Source organism: Myodes glareolus, chromosome 27 (genome assembly GCF_982192425.1).
Source record: "Myodes glareolus chromosome 27, mMyoGla1.1, whole genome shotgun sequence".
Lineage (NCBI taxonomy): Eukaryota > Metazoa > Chordata > Mammalia > Rodentia > Cricetidae > Myodes > Myodes glareolus.
The window spans coordinates 15,130,461-15,139,047 of record NC_142052.1 but is presented as its reverse complement, the minus strand read 5'-3'; positions in this window follow the sequence as shown (position 1 = coordinate 15,139,047).

The following is an 8,587-nucleotide window of genomic DNA, read 5'->3' as shown; positions in this document are numbered from 1 at the left end:
TGACATTGTAGTTGGGTGCTGTGGGGACAGACTTAGAGACAAAGAGTAATAACTAGTACTCTGAAAATCAGTGTTTGTGAAAGGGGTAGAAGAAAACAGAGCAGAAGGAAAAGCTGAGCCCTGGAGTTTCTTAATGAACAGTTATGTCAATTGTGAGAGCTTTGGAGCTCAGGTGGTCCTTCGCGTTGCTCCCGTTGCGGGTGAAGCACCCTCGCTTCCGTGCCTTTGCATGAGCAGTCTTTGGAAATGAAACAAGGAGTGGTATTGTGCACTTTTCTTGTTCCTAGATACTCTCCCCGGGAGCTGATATGCGAGAGCTGTCTTTTGGCCGCACTCCAAGAACCTGCATTGTGGGGAGTGGAAGCCCTGAGTGAGTGAGTGTCCTGTTGACATGGGCGTGGTCATATCAAGAACCATAACTATACCCATGGGAAAACAGCAAAGCCTTACCCACAGGGTGCAGCTCAGACAGATACCAAATCATTTATCTGGCCCACATACGGATGCTGACAGAAAATATCCACCCTAGCTTTCCCCTCTCTGCTAGTTATACAAAGATTAGCTAAACCTGTCTCCTTGATCAATCTCTTTACCATAAACCCTTTCTGTACGTAACAAGCCCACCTCATTGTTCAGCTGCATGTAATACTCCTGCCTCTGTTGAACTATATATAACACACACTGAGAGGGGCTGCACTTTTGCCATCCAAGATCCTCGTCGATGCCAGCTGTTCTACGTGACCTTCTTTCTGTCTCTGTGTATTTGTCTTTTTCTCATTCCCTTGCATCTCCAGTCAAGCGAAGTGCCTGGAACCATGCATATATACAGTTTTGGAATGGGGCTTGGGGGACAAATCTTAGCACTGTGTAGTGCCTGTTATGTGCCAGGCACTGTTTTGGCAGCTGGAAAAATGCAGATAATAAACATGTTTGGAAATACTGAACACGTAAAGAGAAGCAAACAGGGTCACTCTACTACTAAATAACATCCTTGATAATCTTCAAAATCACCATGATGTTCCCATCCCAGAGTCTCTACTGCTCACCACTTAAGGCTTCACTCTCTTTGGGTCCTGGCTCAACCAAATGTTCTCAGATTATTCTGTTAGAAATAACAGGGGTACCCCACTAACATACCACATCTTCACATGTCCCATCTCCATTCCTACAGTTGCTAGCTTTCTCTGTTCTCCTAAGGAGCCTATATCCCTCTCTCTTGCCTGCCATTCTCCTGAGCATCCTTGTTGGACCGTGGTGAAATACTTCTCTTTCATTTTACTTCTTCCAAATTTGGGGGGTGTCACTATTAAGGAAGCGGGGTAGTTACTTTGTTTAATTTCCTCTCACTCATTACTCTCACCATTAAATGATTTATTTTTTTTCAAATATTGGAAGCCAGATGGGGAAAATTTTTGGAAACTCCAATTAAAGCAAATAAGCATCAGATGATCTAATTGACTACAAAATGGTGTGTGCACGCATGACTGGCTTCCTACGAGGCAATCTTGGTCCCTCAGCTGCTGGGATGGGATTTTCTTAGCAGAAGCTTCCACCGCCACCGCCCATCTGCCCGCCCACCTGTATGTGTGTGTACACACACACACACACACACACACACACACACACACACACAATTTATTTCATGAAAAATATAAAAATAAATCAACCTGGACTCCTTGGAACAAATGAGAATATTTGGAGTTGGTTGCATGATCTCAGCATCTGGTTTGTAGAGAGACTTAAGAAAAATTCTCAGTGTTTAGTTTGCACATGACTTAAAAACTGAGCAGCCTAGTGATGGAACCACATTTCAGACATGAGTAAAAAATATCACCCATCCCATGTTGTGCAGTAAATACTCAGGACTATTTTCTCAGCCTGCTGTAGTATGCATAAGGGTTGGCATTTGTCAGTTTTCTGGCACAGCCATTTCCTATTGCTTTACCATCTTCACCCCCTCAATGCCAATCCCCTACTTTACCCACCCCAGCCCACTTCCATCTGCCATCCACAGACTCAGTGTTCCTACTGGGCTGCTATTCCACCAGATGGCAGGAACTCACTACCAGAAGTCTTGTGACTTCACAACAATGTTTGTCATGATTCTTTGTTCTCAGTGTGCCTGGGTATGACATCCACTTTATCCATCATCAACACATTTTTGAACTTTATCTTCTCCAAAGGATGAAAGGGAAAGTTTCAAGCAAGTAGACAGGAGCCAAAATTAGAGCTCATACTTGAGTTCAGAAAGCAGGGTTTTCAAAACAGATACTCACCAAAATAAGATTAACATAATTTTGAATGGTTTGTCTGTCCCTTTGAGTAGGGTTATTTATTAAGTTGTTTAAACAAATATTTATTTAGCATCCATCACATCATTTTCAGTACTTGGAGATAACAATGACGGTTTCCGTACTGATGCCTATGTATCAGGAAAGAATGATGGTAACAGACATAACAATATTAACTTCTGTGCCTGGTAGGAGCATCCCATGTGATACCAAAGGCTCTCCCAAGTGATAAGAGGAAGGAAGAGAAAAGACAGGGAGATTCAAGAGAACAGAATTGTTGGGGTGCAGTTTACTACAGGGCAGCCATGACAGATAAGAATATTTTCATTAAAACCAGAAAAGTCTTCCAGGCTATAGAAACATATAGTGCAAAGGCCTGGAGAGGAATTTACCCAGCATAATGAAGGAACCAGAGAAAGGTCAGCATGGAATGCATCAGGGAAGCAAGAGAAGGATGAGAACATATAGGCTTTAATGGACCTGTGCCACTGTACATTGAATTTACTCTGAGCAGAGGAGACTGAGAAAACTCTTGAGAGAGAAGTAAGCTGATAAAATTTAGGTTTAAAAGTAACATAATTAAAAAGTAGTTTAATTAAAAATTTGGAAGCGCTTTCTTAACTGTTTTATTTCCATTGTCGTGGTTTTGTTTAAGTTGTTTGTAGCCTCTTGATTTAATTTTGAAAGGTCATATGTGTCTAAGAATTTATCAGATTCTTCTGGGTTCCCTAGGGTGTGCGTGCGTGCGTGCGTGCGTGCGTGCGTGCGTGTGTGTGTGTGTGTGTGTGTGTTTGAATGCATGTTCTTAAGTATTCCTTATGGAGTCTCTGAATCTCACAAATCTGTAGTAAACACCTCTGTGGCTTGTCTTCCTACAACAGCAAAAAAGGTCCCAGCAGGACCCTTGGCTGACTTCTGTTAGAACATTTAAAGAAGAGCTAACACCAGTGCTCCTCAAACTTCCATAAAACAGAAAGGGAAAGAAGACTTCCAAATTCAGTCTATAAAGCCAGCATTTTCTTTCAGACCACCATATTCCAGTCCCTGGCCCACACAGGCTTATAGCCATATCATAAGGCAGAAATGCACCCAGCACAACTTTAAAAGTCCCCATAGTCTATCAGTCTGAACCCTGTTTAAATGTTCTAGGATCATTGTCTCTTCTTGAGACTCACGAAACTTCTTAACTGTAAGCTGCTGTAAAATCAAAATTAAAAAGCAGACCACATACTCGTAATATATAATGACATAGAATATGCATTACTGTTCCAATGGGGAAGTAAAGAAGGATAATGAAGAAATGCTGGACTGTAAAAAGACCAAAACCCAGCTGGGCAAACTCAAAACTATATATATCCATGTCTGATGTCAAAGTGTCCTTCAAATCTCCAACTTCTTTCAGTTTTGTTAACTGCAACACTTCTTTCTCTTGGGTTGGTTCCACACTCAATTTGCAGCTTTCCTCAGAGGGTATCCTATGACTCTGGCACCTCCAACACTCTAGGGTCTCCAAGGCTTTCCAGACTTCACCTTCAAAGTTTCACATAATGGCCTCTCTAGGCCTCCAGACATGTCTGGCCTCAGTAGCTTTCCATAGTCACAGAGTGAGATTACACAGCCCCTTTTGTGTATGCTTCATTTGAAAGTGAAAACCGTGTGGCCAAAGCTGCCAAGTTCTGCTGCTTGCTGGGCTTAGAACATCATCTCCTTGTTCAATTGCATTTTTAGTAGCTTTCTGTTTTCTATAATTTCCTTTACTGCCTAAGCTTGGCTGTTCTGAAGCTCACTCTGTAGACTAGGCTGTCCTTGAATTCAGAGATCTACCATCCTCTGCTTCTGAATGTTTGGGTTAAAAGTATGTACCACCATACCTGGCCCTAAGCTTTTCTTTAATTCCTTTTCACTTTTATTTAATTTCTTTTTACAAGTTGGAAGCTTAGTTAAGCAGGGATATTGCTTGGAGGTCACCATTCCTTTTATTCCACTTAACAACAGGCCTTTTAAAAAAAATCTGTTTATACTTCTCGGTGCTTCTTTTCTCCTCCGACTGTATATTTTGTTCTACCCTTAACTAGTTTGCTTCCTTTTCATTATAGATCTGCATAAGACTGGCCAATAATAGGCATGTGACATAATCAATGCTAGGTTGTTTTGAAGCATCCTCTGCTAAAGCTGGTAATCCATAATTTTTCAATTTAGCTAGAGGCATATTTTTTTGCACAAGGACAAAAAGCAGCCATGTTCCTCACCAAAATGCCATAAGAACAGTCTCTAGGTCACATGCTAATATTCTTCTCCTTTGAAACATCTTGGGCCAGGCCCTCATGGTTCAAATTACCCTCAGCACTACTCTCTTTCAAGCTCCTATTATAACGTTCTATTAAATTCTTCTTGGAACATTCAGCTGCTTTTCAAATCCAAAGTCTGCATTTCTCTAAACAAAAAACATGGTCTGGTCTATCACAGCAATACCCCACTCCTGGTACCAACTTCTGTCTTAGGGTTTCTATTGCTGTGAAGAGACGCCATGACCACAGCAACTCTTATAAAGGGAAACATTGAATTGCAGGTGACTTACAGTTTCAGAGGTTTAGCTCATTTTCGTCGTGACAATAAGCATGATAGCTTATTACACAGACAGACATGGTGCTGGAGAAGGAGCCAAGAGTTCTACATCTGGATGGACAGGCAGCAGGAAGATAAAGTGACACTGGACCTGGTTTGAGCTTCTGAAACCTGAAATCCACCCCCAGTGACACACTTCCTCCTACAAAAACATACCTCCTACTAGTGACATTCCCTATGAAACTATGGGGGGCATTTTTATCCAAATTATCACAAATGTTTACCATGAAAATTTTAAAACATTGAAGTAATGAAGTAAAGAAGGTACTAAAAGACAGTCATGTTCTTTTCTCCTGCACTCTGTCTGATACCAAGTACGGACTGAGCTGGCAGAGTTAGATAAAACAGCATTACATTTTATTAGACACACTTGATTGTAACATGAAGGGGCCTGCTTGTTGGGGTATCTGTCCTGTCCGGTACCCCAACAAGCCGGCAAGCCCCAAAGAAAATCACAAAGAGATCTCCATAAATTATAAAACTGATTGGCCCATTAGCTCAGTCTTCTTATTTGCTCTTATAGCTTATATTAACCTATTATTCTTATCTGTGTTAGCCACATGGCTCCATACCTTTCATAGCAGGGCAGATTACATCCTGCCTCTTCAGTGGTCTGCGTGGGAGTGCAGAGGGAGCTTCCTGCTTCCCAGAATACTCCTGTTCTCATCGCCCTGCCTCTACTTCCTGTCTGGTTGACCCACCTATACTTCCTGACTGGCCAATCAGTTTTTATTTAAAATATGATTGACAGAATACAGACAATTCTCCTGCACCACTTTAATGATGTAGGAAGATCATCTGTCTATGTGTTACTTTCATTGATTAATAAAGAAACTGCCTTGGCTTTTGATAGGACAGCAGCTTAGATAGGTGGAGTAGACAGAACAGGATGCTGGGAGAAAGAAGCAGAGTCAGGCCGAAGCCATGGAGCCAGTCGTCAGGTCAGACATGCTGAATCTTTCCTGGTAAGCCACCACCTCATGGTGCTACACAGATTATTAGAAATGGGTTAATCAAGATGTGAGAATTAGCCAATAAGAGACTAGAACTAACAGGCCAGGCAGTGTTTAAATGAATACAGTTTCTGTGTAATTATTTCGGGTGTAAATTAGCCGGGGAGCTGGGATCCCAGCAGGAACACAGCCCGTGCTCCTTTTGCAACACTAGATGAAGGAGGAGACAAAGAAAAGGGAGGTGTGTGCAGTTGATGATGGTTTCTGGGGATGGAATCCAGCTGTACAAAGAGGGGCACTGGCATGTGCAGGGTGATGAGGGGCAGGGGCAGGGTGTGAGAAGAGTTAAAGTCCTAGCAGAATCAGAGTCACCATCAGTGACTGGGAGAGGTGAGGGGAGTGTCAGTTCTAATGGATCTAATGGATCTTAGTAATAAAAGCTTTGAGTCAGATATTGGGGGAAGTGCTGAGAGATCAGATGGACAAAGGAGCAAAACCACAGCCATCTTATCTTTTCACTACCCAACCAAAAAGCGACTGAGTTCCTGTCTCCTCCCACCTTATCACTTCCTCTCTCCTCCCAGCCATATCACTTCCTGTCTGTACAGACCTCCAGACCTAGATAGTTAGCTAATGGCTAGCTCCACCCTCTGAACTTCAGGCAACCTTTATTTGTACAAATAAGATTTTGCCACATTTCTCCTTTTTTTGTTTAAAATATTTTTAAAAGGTTATAACCAATATAAGAAAAACTATATACAACAAGTACAATAACTATATACAATATACATAGGTAATAAATATATCAATAATGTCTAGTCCATTAATAATTAACAAATTCAGAGAAAATGTTCCATATCTATGCTATCTTGGTGAGTTCAAAAGTTGTACCTAAATCACTTTCTATTCTAACCTGCATAACCAAAACTGTCTTTTTATGTCTTTCAACCTTATATGCTTTACGTATCTTTAGTGAATTTCTTTTTTGAATCTGGTAGCAAGGAAAACTATAACTGCTGGATCTATTCCTGCTAATAGATGAAGTTTCAATTTTCCTTTTCTAATTAACTCAGAGACCTTTTCCTCATATGTTTTAAAGATTTTACTCAGTTTATATGGTAAAAAGATCCATTCTAATACAATATCTTCCCTCTGCATTAAAATTCCTATAGGGGAATGCTTAGAGAGCAAGATGACCAGAATGCAATTAAATTTCAGAACAACACAATCCACCTGTGTCTTCTGTAATTTATCTTCCACCAAAGTCAATTCTCTCTCAGCTTCAGCTGATAATTTCCTGGAACTATTTAAGTCCTTGTCACCATCTAATGTTTTGTTTAAATTAATCAATGCATCATGTTTTATACCAAAAGGGCAGCCTTAGATGGGAAATGTTTTCTGGTAATCTTTGAAAATCATAAGGGTCTGCAATCAATCTCTTCTAATTTGTACCTTTTGGAGTCTAATGTTTTGTAAACCTATTTTATATCCTAAATAATCAGTAGAATCTCATCTTTGTATTTTTATAGGAGCAATTTGTAATCTCCAACAAGGCAAAATTGTCTTTATTTCTTCAAGCATTCTTTCTAAAGGATCTATGTTTTAATCAGTTAATAACATGTCATTCAAGTAATGGTAAACTATAGACTCAGGAGATTGCTTACATATCATTTCCAATGGCTGCCGTACAAAATATTGGCACAGGGTGAGGCTATTTATCATTACCTGTGAGAGAATTTTCTATTGATATTTCTTAAAGTGCTGAAAATTATTATAAGTAGGCACCATGATGGAAATTTTTTCTCTGTCTCTTTCTTGTAAAGATATAGTGACGAAATGATCTTTCAAATCAATAACTATAACTATAAAGCCATTCTTCAGGTACTAGAGAAGGCAAAGGAATGCCAGACTATAGAACCCATTGGCTAGACTACCTTATTAACAGCTCTTACATCTGTTATCATTCTCCATTTTCCAGATTTCTTTTTAGCAACACACACAGGAGAATTCCAAGGACTGTTTGTTTCTTCAATATGCTGAGAATTTAACTGTTCCTGTATAAGCTGTTCAAAGGTATGCAGTTTCTCTGTTGTTAAAAGTCATTGCTTAATCATACAGGTTTGTCTGTTAAGCATTTTAAAGGTAGGGTTGTTGGTGCCTTTGAAAGATCAGCAGAATGGTTGGTGACTATTCTTCTTAATAACTTCTAATATTTTCCCCAGAAACATATGTTTATGTATTGTTTGTTTCTGAGATTGGGGGAATGTTAATCTGAGTATTTTATTGCTGGAACAAATCACATCCCCATAAGTTCATTGCTATGTCTGCCACATATGGCTTTAATTTTCCTCTCTGACTTCCTGGTCCTATATGTTCAACCCATTTCCTGCTCTGTTTTAACTGAGATAAAGTTCCAATCACTAAAAGCTGAATATTTACCTCCTGAAGTGTCCAATTTGGATGACAAGATTCTGGTACAATTATTGTGACATCTGTACCTGTATCTACAAAGCATTCAATGACAACATCATTTATTTGAAATTTTCATTTTGTTCATTTATAGAAGTTTCCCAAAATATGATTTGCTTATGGCTTCTCCTGATTTTTTTTTTGTTTTTTCACTCCTCTACAGCTTTTCTACCATCCGGAGCTGTATGGTTTCTTATTATAGACATTAGGTCCTTTAATTGCTCTAAGAAAAAATTTCCTCCATGGTTA